General features: G+C 40.3%; 1 long non-coding RNA gene across 2 annotated transcripts; it reads left to right on the forward strand.

Moving 5' to 3' along the window:
• Window positions 1-3,667: 3,667 nt before the first annotated feature.
• On the forward strand, window positions 3,668-20,307 carry LOC149866506 (uncharacterized). 2 transcript variants are annotated; one of them, XR_016441905.1, is made up of 3 exons: window positions 3,668-3,827; window positions 4,562-4,626; window positions 18,003-20,307. It is a non-coding gene; the product is annotated as an uncharacterized LOC149866506 (long non-coding RNA). The 2 variants fall into 2 exon arrangements; XR_016441906.1 differs by lacking the exon at window positions 3,668-3,827 and adding an exon at window positions 3,838-3,968.
• The last annotated feature ends 1,761 nt before the right edge of the window (window positions 20,308-22,068 follow it).

The raw sequence follows: 22,068 nt of genomic DNA on the forward strand, positions 1-22,068 counted from the left end.
TTTCAATGCAAAATTGGATGTTTATGTGTTTGTGAAATATTAAAATTATGGCTTTGCCTTTTTAACCATTTTAATTATGTTCCCCATCCCCAGGAACTAAAATGCAAATACATCTGTTGTTTGTTGGTTTTCTAGAAACAATAGCTGGACTCTGTGGCTCTGACCCTGTTTCATTATGATTAAGCTCATTAAGATTTTATATATTTAGTATCTGTTTTACAATATTTTCATTACAGAGTATTTTATTAAGGTCCAAGTGGCTTGTATTTTTATGGTTGTGTCTGGTCTATGTAAACCCTACTCTGGTTTAAACAGCTATATATCTCAGAACTGGTCATGAAAGAATTTTGAAGTATAATGTGTGGCTTCATAAGTGTCATTTGTACAGGTACCCAAAATGCTGGTACCCACTCTGCCTGATACAATCCTGTCATCTCACATTTGGAAAAGTATACATATACAATTCATGAACTGTAAAGCCAGAAGGGACCTCAGAAGATCATTGGGTCCAGCCCCCTGCACCAAGCAGGAAAGATAACTGGGGGTCAGGTGACCCCAGCAAGGTGACTGTCTAGTCTCCTCTTGAAGATTTCCAGAGTAGGTGATTGCACCACCTCTGGAGGCAGCTTATTCCACAGTCTGGACACCCTGACTGTGAAGGAGCTTTTCCTAATGTTGAGCCTGAATTGGTCTTCCAGGAGTTTGTGGCCATTACTCCTAGTTTTCCCCTTGGGTGCCCTGATGAACAGTTGCTCGCTGAGCCCTTGATGTACTCCCCTAGTGTAGTGGTAAGCTGCTACCAGCTCCCCTCTCAGCCTTCTTTTCTTCAGGATCTAGGCCATGTGTAGACAAAATAAGGGGGATGTGTGCATGACATTTTGAAGTGGAGTAAATGCTTTTGCACCGCTTTAACAGTGTTGGTGTTTGCACACCTCGGTGGTGTATTGCACATTAATTCCAGCCACTGTAGCAAATTTGGTGGAGTAACGCATCATCAATGGAACTGTGAATTAACTTGAATCTGGGACAGAAGTTCAATAAACCAATTTAACCTAAATCAGTTAAGTCTAATACATTCATCACGTTTTATCTTAAACTGCATTTTGAAAGCAGTTTATGTGCATTGAATTTCTGTTGTATTACAGATTTGAACCAGTTTCCAGTCACTTATACTGGTTTACACCACTTATACTGTCCATAGTCGTATGTGCAGCAACTATTAGTCTCTTGTCCCTGTTGGTGACCTCTTACCTTCACTTCCTCTACTGAACCATGTTTTGTTCCTGGATCATCTCAGGCTGTGGTGCTCTGTCCTACATTTCAGGTATGCATATACAATATTGACATTTTCCCTCAAGTGCTGTGTGGGGTGCAAGTATACATTAATGTCATTCACAAAGAAACTGAAATTGGAGCCTTCAGCAGCTTTTTATTTCTATTTTTGGAGTACTAAGTTTAGTCAAACACTCAAGATCTAAAGCTACAGGTGGGCAATAATAGTGAAGTTTGCTACAGTGCAAATTGGTCCATGAAAGACAATAGGGCTTACCTAAGCCCCAGATAAGTTCTCAGGGGAAAATTCTTCTCCCTGCACTATGGATGCAAGAATGCTTTCTTGCAGTAAAACTGGTCTGATCCTGAGGGCATTTTTGAATGGGAAGATTTGATGGAATGGGGGATCCTAAGAAAATAATGCTGAAACAGTATTATTTTGGGATTAAACCTTCAAGGCCACACCCAGATGATTGCAGCTATTTGTTTCCCCGGGGACAAGTAGCAGCGGCACACCTTGTGCCACTGCTACTTTTCCCTGGGGATTGCATGTGCACTGGCACGCAACAGGTTACCAATTGTGCTGGCCCCAGAAGCCTCACCTGGAGTCCTGGGGCCCTCAGGGGGCTGCAGCTGTGGCGCTCCTGCAGTAAAAAGCCTGGCCAGAGTGTGGCTCCAGCTGGAGTGTGGCTCCAAGTGACCAGGCTCTGGTTTTGGGTGGCACATGCTGCTGCCATATGCACCAGCTATTTTTTGCCATGGGTTTTTTTTTGACCCTGGGATCTTCTGGGGTCACAAAAACCCCCTGTGCTGCAAGATAACAATGCGGGGCATGCCTGCCTGTGTGGCATGTGGCACCACAGATGGGTCTGTGGCACTGTATACTGCATGTCCACACTTGTCTGGTCATGGCCTAAGAGTACAGGAAACCCTCGCTATTCATGGGTTTGGCATTCATGTTTTCAAATATTCGTGAATGCCAAACCTGCATCTTAAATACACTAAGAGGAGCTCCTCTGGAGCTCTATGCTTGCCACTGCCACACTCCTACTCCTGCTACCATGTTCCTGCAGCTGCCAGTACAGCCATGCCCTCCCTCCCTCCCCCCAGCTGCCGGGAGCACTGGGTTCATGAATGCAGATGGCAGATTTCACCATTTGCAGGGTATGTGAGAATGTATCCCCCACAAATGGCAAGGGTCTCCTGTATTGCCTTTTGTGTTTCAGAATTTTCAGGACTACATGACCTGGCAATTTATGGATCCTTTTTGGGTTTTATTCCAGGCAGTGAGGCGCTTGTGCAACAGAGGCTCTTGCAGTTTTTGGGCTAGAGAAGTGGTTCTGAAGGGATTCCATTTTTTCTGTTTCCCAATGCCTAGCCAAATTAATGTGGTTAAGAGAATGGGCCAGTCCAAAGTATTTTCAATTACCTGCTTTTCTGTGTAAAGTGGGGGATGACTTTCACAGTGACAACATCCTGCAGTCACTACTGAGAACATGCAACTAGGAAAAGGAATTCATTTTATAGCTAGTATAACTTTGGGGGTTGTTTTCACTCTAAGACTTGAGCAATGAAAAAAACACACCTTGCACTGCTACTTCACAGTGTTGCTGCCATGTTTAAGGTTTGGGCTCAAACCTTACACTAAAAGGGGGTGGACAGGGCACCAGGCCTGAGTGTCTTCAGTGAGGGAGCATGTACAGCAACCTTAGTCCTTGCCTGGTCGCCGCTGCTTCTGGCAGCCAACCTGCAGCTGCTGCCTCATGCACTGCCACCACCACCCATCACACAGAACTGCCCAGTTTGAAAATATACTCTGTTTGAATCTACCCTCTCTTACATAGCTGCTGTAGTATATCTCCTCTATCATAGCATAGCTGATAATATAAACAAATCTTTTCTGATTTTGAAATAAAAAAGAAATCCATATGGAATATATGTTTTCTTGGTGGACATTTTTTTGCCACCCTTTTGCCACCCTTGTAATTTTTTTGATACTGGAAGCAGCATTTCCTATTGTTAAAGGGCCATTTTGACAAATTAAGACACTTGCTTCAAATAAAGTAATGCTCTTTTTAGTGCAGATTTCCTTTTGGCATTAGAATGGCTGTGTTCTTTTTTTAAAAATAGAAATACTATTCCTAAATTTGTGATTGCAAATATTTAAATGGTCTGAAAAAGGCAATGCATTTTAATAAAGTTAAAATGTTAATGTTAAATACTGTATTTTTGCATGAAGTATTTTTAAAGGCATGCTTTCTCAGAGCCAAGAAAAGTCATGTTGACCTCTGGATACAATCGACCGATGTTCAGAAGATTTGACCTGGAAGTGTAACAGTACGTGATTGGCTGGCCATGGAGCATGGAAAATAAGGTTCATACTGTACGGTAGTTGAGCAGTAAGAGACTAAGGCTGTCTAATGTTTTATAGGGAAGAACAGCTGCCAGCAGATGGCAGCAGAAAGGAAAATTAGGCACATAATATAAGACATAGTGGACAAAAGAACTCAGATTTCTAACAGCCTAGTTTCACTAGCTGTTATTGACTATGCAAGGTAAGTTAGGGCTTAACTGAAAAGAGGAAATGTTTTGGACCTGTTAACTTTTTATATTTGGTATACAACAATATATCCTTAAACTACAAAGAACTGTGCCTCTGTGAGTATATAAAATGTCTGAGGAAGTTTTAACAAAAGGTAATTTCTTAATATGTTTGCAGTGTTGTTTGCTATAAAACTTCTAATATTTCACTGAGTATATAATGAGCAAAAGTATTAATTCTGATATCCTGCTCAAAAGTAATTATGCCAATGGAGACTATCTAGATCATTATTTTTAATTAGGATATGTACTTAACCATAGCTTGAAAAAATATTTTAATTTTCTTAGGCTCCTTCTTTGTGCATACTTTGAGCAGAATGGCAATTGATCTTCCACTTTTGTGACAAATGTATATGCTGTGAATGTGTTTCTTTTAGAATCTGAAACAGGGATTACACAGAGTGCTTAGATTTAATTTCACTTTTAATCATAAAATTTACTTGAGTAACATGCACTTTTTGGGACAGTGTACAGTACATTTCACTATTCATTTTCATCAAACTGTGCTAGGTATATTTTTTATTATTAAAGAAGTTATCGAATTACCATGAACAATATTTCCTCTTTTTATAATATGTATGTGTTTGTACAACTACACTTATTGTTGCTGTATTTGTGATTTATGTATTGTCTGAGTCATCCTTTCATGCCTTTCCAAGCTAAAGTTCTGTAAAAAAAATTTAAACAGGATTGAGGCACAGAAGAAAATTTCCACATGTCCCTCCATACCCTTACACCCAATAAAAATGAAAGGTAAGGAAGATGTTTTATTATTCCTAATTGATCTGTGTGAGCATTTTTTTAAATTTTGTTTTGTCGTCCCCCTACCCCGCCTTGCCCCCAGGAGCAAGGGATACACTACTAAAATTAAAGGAGCACTGTGTCAGTTAAACAGAATTGGAATTGTTTTTTAATTTGCAAAGTCTGCATTGTACAAGCTCCCTGCTACTTAGGTGGTGATTTTCCCTGGTGTCTTGTATTAAAAAAAAATGTGCAAGAATAGGCAGATTAAATGTTGGTTAAGTATGGACATCTTCCCCAGTGTGGTTCAGCATCAGGTACTATCCTTTCTGAAAGTTCATTGTAATTGAGATTTTAGAAACTTAGCAAATTGCATTTTGGAAGTGGAGGGAGGGACGGGGGCTTGAAACTGATGATGTTATACTAGGTATATGCAAAAAATGAATGCACATCCTTCTTCTCAGACTGATTGTGACAGTTATGATTGTAACAGCACAGCTTTTATAGCCCTTTCTATAAGCTGTCTTTTTAAAAGGATTTTTCAAGTGCTAAGTAAATTCATTTTGACAGTTTTAGTGATACAGAACTTGGTTTTCCTAGCTTCATTCAATACTAAAGACATTCTCTAGAGTTGTTTTATTTTAATTGACTCAAAGGTCAGTTCAAACAAGTTATTGTCCTACTTTGCTTCATACAGATTCCGTTGTTTAAAATACTTGAAAGAAGAAACATTGCTTGGTAATCAAAAACAGAATTTGCAATTGGATGGCTGTCTTATAGACACATTTAAGGAAACAATGAAGGCCCACTGTGCCAGTAGTACAGTGTGCAGTGCAAAGCAGATACAGTGCTGCAGTTTACTTGCCATGCTGTAGATGAGCTGCGAACATATACTTACCATTAACCATGTGGCATTTGCACATACTCAGATATCTTTTTGTTGAGTGTTTCTATAGTGTCAATTTGCAACGCTGCCTATTAATATATTATCCATGTGAACCTGGCACTTTTTAAATCTAGAAATAGAGGAGCATGTAGCGGAAGTTAAGAAATTCCATTGACCCAGTTGAATATAATTACAGAGGTTAGAATTGGGGCCAGGATATTTGAGTTCTACATGTAATGTTTCACTGCTCAGCCTCTTTTGAATGGCATTACCTCATCTTGAATCCATTCAGGAAAAGAGTTTCAAATCCCACAAGAACAAATCTGAGTTATCCAGGGTCATTGCATGAACAGGACATGAACAAGTGCTTTTTAGATTTTCAGTGATAAAAAATGCCTTTTTCATGTGATGCAACATTTTAGCTCTTAGTTTCTCATATTAATTGATTTGATTTGCAAATAAGTCAGATTTAATTAATTTTTGGTGGTTGTTTATCTGTATTCTTTTGATACATGTCAAGTTCAAGTAACTCTGTCCTGGGGGTTGAGGTAAAGGGAAAATGCAAATATTCTAAGGTGCTTTGTAAAAGAATGGCTTTATGTGACCAAATGACATCAATTGGAACAAATTACATACTGCTTCCAGTGATGTAATCCAGAAAGTTTGAATTGCTTTTAGGGCTCTCAGCCTGAATGAATTTTTTTTCTTTGAGATCTTCACCAGTAATCAGCTTTTATATTGCAAGCAGCAAATTTAGACTTTATTTCTGCAGTTTAAAACCATTTCAGGTAAAAAGCAGGTAAGGAAATGAATCATGTTTTTTGAGATTGCTAGTTTGTAACAATTTTGGATTTTAAAATATTTTTCCTTTGTTTACACTAGGGTTTGAGTTGAAATAGCAGTTTGCCTTTGATATTTAATATTTTTAATGCTTATCCGTTGCCAAAATAAGATAGGCCAAAAAAGAGGCTTGGAAAAAAAAATGAAATAAAAGTTAAATAAATTAAATTTGTTCATATAATGCAGCGAAAGTGAAATACTATGCTTTGTGCACACATGCAGATGAATTTACCAACAAAGATTTTAACTATATGCAACAGGTGCTAACAAATCATTTGATATACAAAATATGTAATCGAAGGCATTCATTAAAAAACTAAACAAAATTGAATCTTATGACTCAGATTCTTTTTTCCCAAATCATCTAGATTTTGAATTAAAATCTGCTACCATTAACATTGTTGCAAGAGGTAGTATTTACATTATTTTTAATATCATCTAGGACTGTTCTGAAATTAAATTCTACTGTATACTTTGTGTATGTAAATTAATCTTTCAAAAGATGCAACAGCATAGATATTTTATCAATCCTCAACAGCTGGCCCAGTTTGTGATTTGCACTGCTTTTGCACAATAATTTCTTTACCTATGGTAAGATGAATTGCCATCTTTAAAAAAACCCTCTTAATTAATTGGTCATAAAGCAGTTCTGCAAAAATTGAGCCAGGTATTAGATTGAAATAAAAAGTGTCCTATACATTGTTAATCCCAATCATATTTTCAAATTAATTTTCAAAGGACCAAACTGTTTCACACTTGATCAGTTTGCATAGCATCTCACTTCCAGAGAAGAAGTCGCATTAACTTCAGAGGGATTTTTTTTAATGAGAATAATACACTATTCAGCATGACTCTAGGTAGTGGAACCTAGCCCCCCCAAAAAAGTATTTACAACATCAGAAGACAATAGGCATTTTGCAAAATTCAGAAATGAAAGACTTCATGAATCTATTTTCACTTAATTCATATGGTATAATTTCGATTGTGTCATGTAACATTTTTAAGTAAAATACTTAAAATTGTGGATTCTTTTTAATGTAGCGGTCTTCCATAACTTTTAATAAAATTTAGAAAATGGGAACTTTCAACATTTTCACCAGTTTTTGCTGTTTGCTGAAAGCATAAATCTTATGAAGTTTTTAGTCTAATTGTTCCGTGTTTCATACTCTAACTGAGTATTGGCAGTAGTGTCCTTCTCTCGCAAAGTCTAATATTTAATTTTAATTAATGTTAGTAAAACTAGAAAAAAGTTTTACTTGTTTCCTATGGTTTATTAACTTATTACACTTAAAAAAAACTTCTAAACATGCATTAAAGATCTGAGTTTCTAGTATTAAAGTTGCTGTTGTTAATGAGCAATCTTTCTGAAATTATTTAAGCAAACAATACTTCTGAGGACATTTTTTCAATAATAAAGGACTCAAGAAATGGCTTGCAAACAAGACTCTTAAAAAGACTTTCAGTTTTCATTTCCCAAGTATTTAGGCATCTGTAGAAATGAAAAAATACAAATGTTATTCTTTAAATATCTTATAATATCAATTAGTTTAGCCTTCCACTATAGTACAGTACATTCATTGGCACAGGGGGTAAAGAGAACTACTAACAGGCAAGAGAGGAGAATTGTTCCATTTTTCAGGAACAAGAGTGTCCATGTATGCTGCAAAGAAATGAATTTGAGAACAAAGAAAAGAACAACATCTTTAAAAGAAAATATGTTCAAATTTTGGATACAACAGCTAAATCTATGCTGATAGACCATACCTGTGGATCCATTTGCAAGAGTTTAATTTTAGTGTAGTCATGGAACTCAGTTGTTTATAGGGTCAATTTTCCATGTACATAAAGCTGGCTAACTGCATTGAAACGCCGCATGAGTGCCTCCCTGCGCATATATACATACATGTCTTGTAGACAGTGTGGCCAGAGCTACAGTATATTACCCATCTGCCTATTCATCCATCTTAAAATTCATTGCAAAGCTCAACTTGAGGACTTTTAAATGTGTACCATTAAAATAAAAACAACCCTTATCAAAACACTTCTTCCTAAATCCAAATCTGGCATTTTCTTGATGTGATAGACCACTGATCTTTTTCAATGTCTCTTTATTTCCACACTGTAAAGTCTGACAAGTTGCTAGAAATGGGGGATCAAGCAATACCACAAATGATATCAAGTTGTACCACTGGGATAAGGAGCTTCCTAAATCCCACTGGGATTTGCTGCTAGCTTCTAGTCCAGTGGAGTCCCAAGATATTACATTTTTAATTTGTGAGTTTTTCATAGTTCTTCTGGAAGTGTTTTACATTTATTAATTTTAATTTTTGTTTCCGTCTGAGTCATGCCTAAACCAGCTCATTGGCAAATTATTTGCTGTTACACCAGCAGAGAATTTGGCCTATATTAAATAAGGTACCTGGCCTTACTGAATGTCACCCAAATGTAAGCCAAGTTAATTCTTTTTTTCTAACATATAAAAAGCCCCCTTTAAGTTGTTTGTAACTTTGTGTTTCTATTCTGCTATTAGCTCCATGAGACAGTCCTTGCACAATGGGTGGCATAAATGCTCATGCTTGTCAATGACCTGCCTTCCACTGGCATTCTTTTCCAGGGGGCAGCACTACTGCCATTGAGCTGAATATGTGCATCTCCATTAACAAGTCCAAGGGTCCTCAGTATTTTCATCTCTCAGTGGGCATGTCTACACATGACACCACATTGCTGTAGCTACCTGCTACGGTAACGTAGCTTGTTGCTACACTGACATAGCGACGGTGGGCACAAACCATGATGGTGATGCTACATCACCATAGTGACAAGCTACCTCACTATAGTGACATAGCTGCTAAAAATTACCATGCGCCATCATTTAGTACTTCCTAAAGCAAGTACTAAATGACAGTGCATTACCAAATGCATGTGGGGTGCATGTGGGGTGTGGGGCACCCAGTATTATTGTGTATATTGTTTTGTGTTACTCCTGCTTTTCCCCTCTTTTTCTCCTTCTGCTCTTTGGTGCATGATGAATGAAGAGATTGATGTTATAATGTAACACAGGTTCTATCATGGTTGCCAATTTTAACTAGGTATCAATAATATTATGAAGTCATATTACAAAGGACATGTTTACTGCTTAACATTGTTCAGATCCTCCTGATTAGTATACCTCTAACCCCAGTTATTCTTGGGAACAACCCAAGACCTGCCTCTGATATTTGGAGACAACTTGCCTGGCTTTCTGTCTCTTTATTGCTACATGTGGTAAAGCACTGTCTGTCTTCACCCAAACTTCTCCTTTGTCTTGAGAATGTTAATTACTTTTTTTCTCTTCCCACTTCAATTCTGAAATGCTCAGCTACTTCAGCACCATTCTCTCAAGCCACTTTTGATTTCTTCCATCTCCGCTCCCCTATTCTTTCAATAGATAGCAGATGAGGTTAGGTGCCTGTTTGAATTTACAAACCACTTTCCACAGCCGAGCCTATGAACTTCACTTCATCAGCCTCCTAGGTTCAGAAACCCATGGACTCAATATAGACAGTGGAATTCTGACACACTGCAACTTGCCAGACATCTGACTTCCCAGGTACCTCTGCACTTTTACCTGTGCTGCTACATTCTCCTCCCCCCCAGCCTGTCCCTTACCCCCTGATGCCTTTATTTCCATTTTCACTGACTGGCTTTCTTGCCTGTACTGCATGCCAGGCCAGCCTCTGGCTTCTTTACTATTCCTTCCATCCAGGAACAGCAGACGCACCAACTGCAGATGCTTACTCAGCCCAACAACTGCAAAGGGTCACACAGCAGTGCCTCCATGTCCTCAGCAAGATAGATAGCCACCAAGGCCTGAGCACTACCTGCCTAATGGTGAGGTCTTGTGGCTCTGGACCCCACCATAGATGCTATGCCCCTGGCCCGCATGGGCAGCACCTGTGGTGGAGAAGGAGACTAGCTGGTGGATGGTGTGCTAGCATGGGACAGTGGACCCCCTCTTCCATGTCCCCCCATCTCCGCTGTTCTACCTCCCTGACTCTCTTCACCAGCACCTCCATCCACTGATTCAAGGTTTGACAGCTGCATACACTGCCCTTCACCCTCAGGGTCACATATGGTGGCCAGCACATAGACCCACATGATAAGGAATCAAGCCATTTCCTGATGCTCTCCTTCAGCCACCTCACCAGTGCCTGCACATCTCGTGACAGCAGCTTCTCCCAGCCAAGAACATTCCCTGGAAGCTCTCCATTAGGCTTTGAAGTTCCCTCACTATGGGGATCACCTCGGGCATTGGCAGCACTGAGTGTCTTGGTGGCCTCGAGGAAGGGCTTGAGGACCACCAAGATGTGGGTGATGGTATCCCACTCAGCTCTGTTAAGGGCACAGCTGATCCCAGTCTCCCTGAGAAAGGCCACCCATTCTGTTGCTCCACCAGCCTCTCGAGCTTCAGGTATGTGGAGTTCCACCAAGTCTCCACATCCTGCATGATTTTGTGCTGTGGGACGTTCAGCTCTGTTTGTTGGTCCGGCAGCATTTGCCCCCCACCCCCTTGATGCTCTGGTGGAAGTGGCCTGTCACTTTCCTGCATTTGGAAATGAGCTTGCTGGTGGAGCTGGCACCATTACTGGCAGCCCTGTCCCCCTCCAAGGCATCCCTGACAACAAGGTGCAACTTGTGTGCCACACAGCAAATGCCAACAAAATTGGCATCCTGGACCACCTTGACCATATTGGCCCCATTGTCAGTAACCATGAACCTGCAGATGAATTCGCCCTGCCCAGTGAGCCATCCCTGCATCAAGCAGTTTATGGCCTCCATGATCTCTGTTGCCATGTGAAACTCATCCATCACCTTGGCTTGAAGGAGAGCCCACCAATGGCCTGACTGGTTACACCAGTGCCCTGTGAGGGAGAGGTAGGCGTGATCACCATCCCGACTACTCCAGATGTCCAAGATGAAGTATAACGCCACCTGCAGATCTGCTTTGCATAGCTACCCCCTCAAAGACTTCCTGTATGCCTCATACAGGGAGGGCACCACTGTCCTGCTGAAGGTGGTGTGTGTGGGCACTTGGTATGATGGGGCCATGAGTGCCATAAGGCCCTGAACCCTGGCCATTCAACTAAGGAGAAGAGCTGGCCATTGACAGCAAGCACCTCCCAAATACTCTGGGGGATCTCGCTCGCCCTTGCAATGCGCCCCACTTTCTGTCCACCTTTCCCCCACTGTTCCAGGGTGGCCTGCCTCTGCCTTGGGGGAACAGGGGCTTTGGAGTGAGAGGGGGACTTCCCTTTGGGCATGCTCTCACTTGTGCCAGCCTGAGGAGGAGTAAGGGCAAGGGGGTGATGCCTGTAGAGATGCATCAGCATCTCTGTGGTGCTCATGTGTTTTGTTCCCTTGCTCTAGCTGGTTTTGGCTTGGCAGCACAGGCAGATAGCAAACATGGGATCATCTGCCAGCTCAAAATGATCCCCAACCACACTACCTGTTCACTTCTGGGGTGTGGGTGCATATGTGGATGCTGCTGTGCTTTCCCCCTTCTCAACAGGCAGAGCCACAGCAAGAGGAAGAGCGGACTCAGTGAGCTGCTTGCCTCCACTTGTACGTCAATCTCATCTGAAGTGCCTTCTGGGGAAGGAGACCTGGCTGTAGGGGAAACTTGAGGGGTGTCAAGCACAAACTCAGGTGATTCCTCCTCCTTCCCCAGAATTTCCCTTGCTAGGGCACTGAGATCCAGATGTAGTGCCAGGTCTTCCTCTGGCACTGGAAAGCTCAGCATGGAAAGTGAAATAGAGATGGAGTAGGCTACCGTGCTGGTGCTGCTGCTTATTGTTGTCATCATGGTAATGTTGGGCAGAGTTGTGGATGGTGCTTGTGGAGGGAATGCAATCTTGGGAACAGGCAATGGCACTGGCACTGCTCCCCTCTCCTTGCTGCTTGTAGAAGCGTCACCTCTTCTAGCTGGAGGAAAGAAACTGCATCTTAGTTTGGTGAGGGGGAACATACAGCTCTCCCTCCACTCCCTCTTCTGCCCCTCCCTGAAGGCTGGCCACCTGCCTTTCCACCATGCTTTATGGTATTTCATGTCTTCCTTTTCTACAGCTATATATATATATATATAAAAATAAAAATGTTCCTATTTAAATTAAAAAATGTATGTGTGGTCCAAGGAAGAACTGTATAAAAACCAACATAAATATATCTTTCTCCCTATATAAATTCAAAAGTAGATGTGTGGTGCAAAGAAGAAATGTATACTAATAACTAGAAATGTGTCTTTCTCCCTATATAAATTCAATAACGTAGGTACGGTGTAACAAAGAAATGTATAAAAACCAACATAAATATATCTCTCTCCCCATATAAATTCAAAACTGTAGGTATAGTGCAATGAAGAAATGTATAAAAACAAATAGAAATATCTTTCTCCCTATATAAATTCAAAAATGTAGCTGTGTGGTGCAAAGAAGAAATGTATACAAACAAATAGAAATACATCTTTCTCCCTATTTAAATTCAGTAGCATAGGTGTGGTGCAAAGAATAAATGTATTCAAACAAATATAAATATAAATTCTATTATGTATATAAATTCTATTATGTATATATGCTGCAAAGCTTTAAATGCATAGAAATAAAATATGAATTTATTTGCCTTTCTATATAAATTAAATTCTAGAGTGAATCCTATCCAATATAATTATAAAATTCAAAAGAAGAAATCAACTAATATAATAATAAAATAAAAGCACCTAGAAGAAAAACGTATTCTGAAATCCCAAGTAGGGAATCCTTTAGAAGAAAATCAGCACTAGCCATAGTTGTCTGATGCTCAGCTGCTGGAACACACAGCTCAGTAAGTAACACCAAGGCAGAAAGCAGGGCAGTTCAAACAATGCTGCCTTTTATGCTGTTTTTTTCATCCCTTCCCCAGAGCACTGGGATTGGAAGGGACCTCAGGGAAGGATGACAGCCACTGGCCAGCCACAGTCAATATGAAAGCAGTCCTTCCCCTCTCTTTCCTCGCCCTCTCCTTACTTTCCGTTTCCCTGCAGGCAAGCCCAGCTTCATCTTCAAAACTCAAAATGTTTCAAAACTTTTGAAATTTTTCGACTACCTTCATTTCATTTTGAGGCTGTTTCAAAGCCCTCTGTTTCATTTTGATGTTGCTGTTTCGAGCTCAAAATTAGTCAAAACAGCATTGAAATGAAACAGCCAGCAAAATTTCGCACAGCCCTAGTATGAAGCCCTTCTGGGTGAGGAGAGACCTAGAACATATAGGTATCACTGCCCCTAGGCAAGGTCCTAACCATTCAGCTGCTAAGCTACAAGGTGGTGGGAATATCCATCTCCTCTCAGGTTTCTAACACCTCCTCCTTGTGGTTTTTACTTGACTAAATTGTCACATTTAATGATTCTGATTCCCCAAGCAACTGCCCAGACAGAGCACAACCCTAATCTGATGATTAGCTTAACTTTGAACACATGACGTAGACCAAAGCAACAACCAGGCATCTGGTGTTAACTATCCTTAAGGGGATCATGATACTTGAGCCAAGCTCCCACCCAGAGCCCAGCTAATGTCCAGTGGTCAGTGAAAGATGTGGGCAGGGAATGCCCAGAAGCTAAATAATGCGTTCATGGTGAGGATAATTTTTTTCTGGCCCCTGCAAGCAACCAGCAGAAACCCTCAAGCATAGGTTTACCAGACCCTTTCCCCATGTGCAAACAACCAGAAATGGTAATTAGGTTTCCTTTCAGTCCACTCAAGTATTACCAAATACTGACAACTTTATATCAAATGTTCTGATCACTGCCTCAAAAATACTAGAGTCCTATCATACTATCCTTTCTGTAGGCTTATGAAGCTCTGTTGTGACACAGTTCATATTCTTTGTCCCTACTATACTGTTTGGAAGACTTATCCAGAACTTCCCTGCACTAATAGTTAGAAATCTTTTTGTGTGTTCTAGTCTAAATGTATTCATGACCCATGTTTACCCATTTGATCTTGTACTAATATTTTCTTTTAGTTTAAAAGCCTTGTTCCCTTCTCTGATATTTACAGCCCCCCCCAAATGTTTACAAAAAGTAGTCATATTCCCTGTCAACTTTTGTTTATCTAATCTAAACCAGCCAACCATTTTGATTTCTCATAAGATAAATGATCCATTTACCTAATCATCCTACAGGCCTTTTGTATATATATTTTTAAACATAGGTGCTCAGAACTGTAAATAGCATTCTAAAAGAGGGCGCACTAATCCCTTGTACAGTTTCCCCTGTAAAATTCCCCAACCTAATTCAACCTAGATTTGGATTTTCATAGCCACATAACAGTGGAAGTTCAGGGTCATTATGGCTAGGTACAGACAATCAAAAAGTCCAAGGCTGAATTAATTCAGTCTTTGCAGGTTAGTCTAAAATGCACAGATTAAATTGAAACAGAAGTGAACAGACACTTACCTTTGATTCAGGAAATGCAGCCACATGACTGCAGTGGCTCAGGCCAGAAGCCAGGGCATGCTACAGTATGACTCTCTGGATGTGCATTCACTTCCTCTTCCTGCTGCTCCTGAGATCTCTGGGTTTTGAAGTCCAGAATTACAGTAGTAGGACTCTGCAGATTTGCTCATCACTTCCTCTTCCTGCTTCCAGATGCCTCTGGGATTTGTAGTCCACAGTCTTAGCCAGCAGTAAGTTTGAGCCAGGGAAGAAGTGTTTAACCCCCTTCCCTGGCCCCAGACCCCAGCTGGGGTTTGCCTGGGAGTGGGGCAGTCCCATTCTCTGCCCCCCCACACACCCTGCAGACTGGGTTGCATCCCCAGCTCAGCTTGCCACCCAACCCTCTTGTCAGCTAACCCTCACTGCTCTAGCTAGAGAGTGGAGGAGTGGGGCCAGCACTGCTCTTTGGAGCACAGCCCAGTCCAGGGCTAGAAAGCATGTGGGGGAACTGTGATTTAACTTGAACCAGGAAGGGGTCTGCTGCAGAAGTTTCATAAACCAGTTTGACCCAAATCAGTTAAGTCTTTGTCTTAAACCAGTTTCAGCCATTTTGAAACTATGTATACTGAACTTCCATTCTGTTACAGATTTTACTTGTTTTACTTGTTTCTGATCATTTATATGAGTTTACGTGTAATTTCTTATATGATCAGCCAATTAACCAGACCCCTTTCTTCCTCCATCACATTCAATACATGATGTCCTACCATAGATCTAAAGGTCTTGGTAACAGTCCCTAAGTTAATGATTTTGCCCTTTGTACTATTACATTTCCCTTTAAGCAAACAGTGATTTCATTCTTCCTATGTGATAAGATGGTCATCCTTCATCCCTGTTCCCCCGCCCCAGGTTGGTAATACCTCCCAGTGTAGCATTGTCTGAAAATTTCATAAGCATACATCTAGTTCATGTACTCAGGTTGCTAGTGAAAATGTAAATAAGATGGACCACAAGATGGATCCATGAAGAACATCTGGGATTCAGTGTTTTTTTATCTTGTTAGTCTCAAGGTACCCCTCAGAAAATACCAGCCCTTGGTTTTCACTCATTGTTTCATTTAAAAAAATAAAAGAGCAATTTTTCTGTTGCAAAGGACTCAAAAATCACAATAGGTCAGAATGTTTTTGAAATGGTTGCCTCCTATTCAAAATCCCTGTTTTTATCTTGTAAATTATGTTTGCACCAATAACAGTGTTGACATTACATGGCACCTCACAGCACCCTTGAAACAATCTCAAGGCTCCCCAAGGTGCTGTAGCACCTTGACTGAGAATCCCTGATTTTATTTGTGAATGGCATTTTTCTGTTATGCATCAATCTAAGGGCTAGTCCTGGCTGCATTGACCAGTCCCTGTGATAGCAGAGGCTTTCTTCTGTACTTCCCTATGTAGAACAAGAACATAAAAGTGTCACCCCTCCCCTTCACAACAAAGAAAACAACACTGCAGAAAATGGTATGGAATGAGATAAACATGATACATGCACAAAATAATTTGTATTTCATAAGCATACATACACATACATGTTCAGTCAGTGCTCTGGGTGATACACACACAAAATAATTTATGTCAGGGCTAAAAAGTTTGTGCTGCTCTTTGAAGCTTGTAAACATTTTCTTATTTGCTCTTGTTGTTATGATGATGAGGTTGTAGGGGAGTGCCTTTTTATTTCTGTCATACAAAAAACTACAACTCTCAGTTCCAAAATGATACCTTTTATTAGACCAACTGGGAAATCACAAGAAAAAGTCCTTTTCTGAAAGCTTTTGGGATCAATGTCCCTTCATCAGGCTCTGGGAAAAGTATAGATGGTACAAGATAGTAAAAAGTCCCCACTTCATTTTTGGAAGTTTATTTAGGAAATAAACTTTTTATTTCTGTATTATTCAAAATCCTTAGGCAGCTTTGGCTAGCACTGGATAGGAATCTGGTGTGGCCTCCGGCCTGCTAGTCACCATGAGCAAGTCACATCACTGTATCTCCCTCTGGGTGTATCTACACGAGACACTACATCACTGTAACCATGAGCTATGGCAACATATCCCATTGCTATAGCGACATAGCATCATTGGGCATGAACCATGACACTACCAATACTACACAATATCAAGGAGCTACTGCAGTAGGGTTGGAAACAACTCATGCAGCACCAGGACTCCTCAGTACTGGCAGTTACTGCACAGTCACTTGGAAATGTATGGATGAGAGGAGCTACATAAGAGCTAGCTATTATCTAAATATTAGCCTTTGCACATGTGATAATTCAGTGCAGAAAAAAAACAAAGAACAGGAACTTTCCCTATAAAGCTTCACATTCCTCCACAAATGTTTATTCAACTTGAAGGAGGGCCTCATTTACCTCATCACATAACAGATCCATACAGAGTGACAGTACCTCTGTTTCAGTCACAGAAGTGTGCTGCCCAGATCTTTCCAATCTGCTGAAGTTTTCTTCTGCCTCAGTGGCTCTAGTATGGGTGTAATCAATGATCTCATTCACACTTGAAGTCTCCAAAGAAGGGCTAAACCAGTTTTAATAATGTACATCATGTCCTCATCCTTCAGTGTCCTCAATGATGTAATTAAATTACTGGTAGAGTGCAATCTAATTCTACCCTTTGATTTTCATACTGTGAATGTTAATATGAAATACACTTCACTGCCACAGCTACAGTTATGCTGGCATACCCCTGCGGAAAACTTTTGCAATGTGGTCTGCATTTCATCAAGGGACTTGAGCATTACACTTATGTAATCTGTGATGCTTACATGTATATAGGCTCTGTGTTTCCCTTTGCTTTCTGGAGATCATGATTCTGTTTCCTGAGACATCTAATCTCTCTGGATGTTATTGGCTTCAAGCGTTTGGCTTCTTGAACTATAGCTCTGTTGTCAGTGCCTCACTTTCTGACTGCACAGTTTGTGGATGGCAAACCTATTATCTAAGAATGGCTTAAGTTCTGGCAAACAAGCCAGTATTGACTTTGGTCAGTAGCTCTGTGTATGCTTTGGTGTATTATGTCAAAACATTTAGAGTTTACCTCGTTCTATTATCCTATGTAAAGGTACTTTTTGTAATAGTTCACTAGCATCGTGTGTGTAAATAAAAGCCCATGTAAGAGTCATAATGTAGGATATTACACTGTACTGTTTTTACAGGGATAATGGATTGAAAATTCTTTGAACAGCAATCACCAAGAATGAATTGCTAACCTGCCTCAGGGTGCTTGATCTCATATATGGCTCCAAGGTAGAATATTGCTTTTATTGTAATGCAGCTAACTAATATCAAGAGTATGTTGGGGGTCACTAGTCACATTATCATTTTTTATCCCCTACTCAGATGATAACCTGAAATGCACATCTGTAACTGTTATGTCTATACAGGCTCTGGTAACAAGCTGGTTTTGGACTTTGCTAGAGTGAGTACTGTATTTTCTGTCAGACGATGCTCTGCTTCACTTCCTTCCTATTGTAGAACATACCCGGGCCAGTGCTCTGCTGCCTATTAAAACTAAATTATAATTGTTTTTTTCAGACGGCCTGCCATGAACTGCATCAAGCTAGTGTGGTACCAAATGAAAAATAATATTAGGACAATTGTCAACTCAGGTATTGAACCAAGGAAGAACAGCTAATCATAGCTGCACATTTGCTGGGAAAAAGTGTTGACAATCAGAGTAACCAACCCTATTAAGTGACACTGCAGAGCCCCATGGCATGAAAGATGTTATAGAGGGATGAAATTTTTGTGCATAGAATGTACATGTAGGTATGCATGTACAAATTTTAATAAATTATATCCTTTGCTATCGCTCAACCGGCTTGTATGTATGTTCACCTCATTATCAGTTTACAATAAAGAGAGTCCTAAGAGCCTTTATTCAACATTTGAAAGTTGTTTTTAAGTACAAACTCAGCAAGAGTAGTCCTGCTTTCAAAGAGCTGGATTCCTTTCTTGGAGCTGCAGACCCACTGACTCAAAAATGCTTTTAATTTATTAAGCAGGTGCGTGGTTAGGGCTATACCCTGAAAACACAACACTGAAGAAAGGGAAGAGGATAATCAAATATCAATAGCGCATTGGCTCTATGCATGCTCAGGGCCCTGCATCAGCATGTCAGTCTGGTGGTGCAAATGTGGGAGACTGAAGCAATGCACTGTTGGAAAATAATGGAATGTAAGTAATAACTGCAGTATACATAGGATCTGGTGAGGAGAAAATATCAAAAGATCATATGAAACGGTCACAGCCTCCAGTTCATTGTGTACAAGGAGACTGAGTGAAAACATTACCACAAATGTCAATTTATTTTACTAGCAATAGCAACAAGCTACATAAATTTGTGATGTGTGCCTCCCATTGCTACAAAGGATTGACTTTCTCTTTGAACTTTCACAATTAACATGTAAAAGCCAGTCATTCAGAGTACTAGTGGGAGTAATTTCTCTTAAAGAGAAGAAGCTAGTTGTATACAAAGGTGGGGTACCAACTTGGGGAGAGGCGGAAAAATAACAGCTGCCACTACAGCCACACAATCAATGCCTGTGGCACAGCAGCAGTTGAAAATCACTGCTGCTCCCATGCATCCTGCTGCCTGAACGAACAGTATAAATGTCAACTTTTGCCCTTCTTCTTGTCAAATGGCTCAAGATAGATATTAAAATTTAAATGGGCTGATTGAATAAAATATAGGACATACATGTGTATGTTTCTTTTTCACAGAGTAGGGAGGAGAGGGGAGATTGGGATACTTAATATTGATGTGGTTCAGCTTCCTTTTGTCATTCAGGTTTTGTAGAAGCAGCTGGTGCAGAACATAGAAGCACACCTTCTGGGCGTTGGGCAAGAGCACATAACTCCAGCGCTCCTGAGTCTACACTGACTTCCAGTCAATTTCAAGGTGCAATGCAAGGTGCTGGCTTTGACGTATAAAGCTCTATGGATCTGAGCCCTTTTTACTTAAGCGACTGCCTTCTCCCTTATGTCCCATTGTGATCTCAAAGGTCAGATGAGAGCAGTTCCCTGCAAATACCATCACTATGCCAAGTTCACTTGGTAAAAACACTTCAGAGGTCACCCTTGGCAGTCACACCTCAGCTCTGGAACTCCCTCCTGCTGGAGGCCTGCTAGATCCCAAACCCAGACATCTTCAAGAAACTCTGTAAGACCTTCTAATTTGGGCAGGCATTTAGGAAGCAAGGCTAGGCTAGGATATTATTCTGGGCTGGGTTGTTTTCTATTTTAGTTAGCTATTTGCCTTTATAAATTGGTTTGTTCTCTTGTTTTGTTCTCTTGTGCATTTTCTTGCTTTATACATCATTTTGTTCACTTTCTGTAAGGTGCCCTCCCTAAGACTTTGTTGGGAAGGGTGGCTTATAAATCTAATGAATAAATAAATAAAATAATATAAATGCCTGTCAGCTAGCAAGGCAAATTTAACCATTACCTCCAGTTCGTGGGGAAAAAACAGCAGTGATAGGGTTGCAACAACTTGGACTAGCAACAGAATATTGCTTTGTTTGTGAATGCACGTAAAAACAATTTCAAAGTACACCTACTGAACTCTTCCTCTGACCTACATGGTAGGGCTGTGCGAAATTTCGACAGGTGTTTTGTTTCGAAGCTGTTTCAATGCATTTCAAAGTCAAAACAGCAAAATCAAAACAAAAGAAAAGGCTTCGAAACAGCCTCAAAACAAAATAAGCGCACTCAAAACTTTTCAAAACATTTTGAGTTTTGAAGCTGGGCTTGCTGAAGCTAAACATTTACTAAGGAGAGGGAGGGGGAAAAGGGAGGAAGGACTGCTCTGATATTGATATCTAGCTTCCTGTTCGATTCCCCAGCTCTCTGATAATTTCTCCAGCTCTTCTTGGGGGGCACGGACCCTAATTGGCATGCAGGTTTTCAGCAGGCTGCTACTGAAACTGCAGTGGCAGCATGCTAAAGCTCAGAACACAGATCCAAGGGCCCACATCCCACCAGGAAGAGCTGGAGAAATGATGAGAAAGCTGGGGGAATTGAACCAGGAGCTGGGGGAAATCCAACCCTGTGGGCTGGGTGATATGGCCCCTCAGGCCAAGTTCAGCCTGAAGGCCAGAGGTTGAGCACCACTGGTCTACTGCAACCACTGAAAATGCAGGCTATATAATGCAACAGTTTTAAGTCTCGAAGTCTTCAGAGCAGTTTTTGCTTTGGCAAAGTTTTCACAGCTCCAAAAGTTTTCCAGTATATTTAGCATAAATGCTTACTTGAGCACAGTTATGATACAGGAAGCAATCAGCCTTTCCTTACAGGCTTTTTTTTTTTTATAACTTTGCAGAGAAAAGTTGGACAAAAGTAGAATGTCCCAAAGAGAAAGTGTCACATGACTTGTGTCTTTAAATTAAGTGACAGTTTAGTTAAGTTATGAACTATTGCTTGCTCTGAGATTCTGATAGCATAACATAGGATTTTAGGAATGTTTTTTCTGACTTTTTCAAGAATATGTATCTGGCTGTAATATGACCTTGCACTTATTTCTATTCTTAAGTCATAATTGTTGAAAAAGCAAGCAGTTACTTATTTTAAAGATGTGAGGCATGTGATGCAGATAATTATTTTACAATGCCTTTCACTCAGAAAGATCCCAAAGCACTTAAAAAAAACTTTACGCTCTTTTCATATGACTGTAGTACATCTTCTGTATATACAGTATTCTTTTCAGCAGCCACTGAAATAAAGCCAGTCTAAAGTGGAGTGCAGCAGCTGTTAAACGTCACATAGCAAAACTGCCCAACAGTAAGACAGCAAGTGAAGAACACAGTACCCAAACTGAGAATTGCAAGAGGGAATCTTGAACTGGAGATTATTCAGATTGATATTTGCTCATGGTATCAAGATGACTTTCACACTGAACAGAAAGACGGTGAGGGACTAGAATTCTGTGTTACCTAGCAGGAGACTTGTATAGGCAGAAGAGCAGTTGGTTAACAGCAGCCTCCTGTACACTTGAAAAAAGTATAGAGTTGTTCCAAAGCCTTTTTCCTAAAGCATTCTTCAGTCATGAGAACAATGATGCCCCTAGATTACTCCAATCCAAACACTGTGTTCTAAAAAAATATTTTTTCCTTGAAGTGATTTAACACTTGCTTTATACCTCATAATATATATCTGAAAGAACTATATTTAAATGGAGTTAAGGCTGTCTATAGCATAACAATAATATTAGGGTGTAAAATATTA

Source organism: Crocodylus siamensis, chromosome 4, assembly GCF_052110815.1.
Source record: "Crocodylus siamensis isolate JL-2025a chromosome 4, ASM5211081v1, whole genome shotgun sequence".
In the NCBI taxonomy this organism is placed as follows: domain Eukaryota; kingdom Metazoa; phylum Chordata; order Crocodylia; family Crocodylidae; genus Crocodylus; species Crocodylus siamensis.